The sequence below is a fragment of the Cygnus atratus genome, chromosome 6 (genome assembly GCF_013377495.2).
Source record: "Cygnus atratus isolate AKBS03 ecotype Queensland, Australia chromosome 6, CAtr_DNAZoo_HiC_assembly, whole genome shotgun sequence".
Classification (NCBI taxonomy): Eukaryota; Metazoa; Chordata; class Aves; order Anseriformes; family Anatidae; genus Cygnus; species Cygnus atratus.
In genome coordinates, this window is record NC_066367.1 from 22,960,431 (window position 1) to 22,961,444 (window position 1,014).

The following is a 1,014-nucleotide window of genomic DNA, read 5'->3' on the forward strand; positions in this document are numbered from 1 at the left end:
GGCTGCCCGGCCTGCCGGCCGAGCCTGGGGCCTGTCAGCACGGGCAACGAGGGGACCCGCAGGGGGCCTCCAGAGCGCCTTCGGTCCCAGGTCCCCGGGAGGGGGACTCCACAACCCCGGGCGGGGACAGACACAGGGAGGCAGGCGGTAGCAACCTTGGCTCACGAGGCTGCCGCTCTTTCACTCCTCTCCGGTTCCACTTTCTTCCTCCAGATTTTTTTTTTCTTTTAATGAAATCCCACTTCCCGTTTGGACTCAACCTCCTCTGCTGAGCTGGGCTCCTTGGAAGGGGGAGAGGAGGGGAGGAATACTGAACCTCCTCTGGAGAGTGTAATAAAGCAGATGTCCCTGCTGGCAGCAGCAGCCTCCAGGAAAGCTGTACGAGCAGGGCCCACTCAGGGACCGCGCTCACCTCCCACCTCAAGTCCCTCACAACTGCTTAGTGCCAGGGTTTTTTGTCGCTTTTCAGCCCCAGGCTGCCGCCCCTCGCAGCGGGCTGATAGGGAGCCGCCGCGGACGCCCTGAGGCAGGACCACTCCTCATCACCCGGGCTGAGCCAGGGCCCTCGGCAGGCGCTCTCCTCGCGGCAGGGGCAGCGGCTCCGCCGGCGGACGAGGCCGGGAAGTGCCAGGTCCCCCCCTGCCGCCGGCTGGGCCGCAGGGGCCGCAGCTCCGCCGGGTGCCCGGCTGCCCCCGTCCGGGGACTCGGGCTCGGCGCAGGGCTCCCAGGGAAAACGCGTCCGGGCAAGGGGAGACATGACTTTGCTTTCTGGATAGGTGATTCGCAGTTCGGTCAGCTCTTAATAACGTGAGCTCCCGAGCTCGAGTTTCACGGCTGAGATGATAAGGCGGTTTCGCGTCGGGGCTGGCTGGAGATGTGCGAATCCCCATCTCTCTTCCCAGTCCTGGGAGGCCTGGGAGTCCTGCCGCCCCGGGACCCTCATGCAGAGGGATTTCGCTTGACTCCACAGGGGGCTTGCAGCTGGTGACAGTGACAGTCTTTCTCCAGGCCACG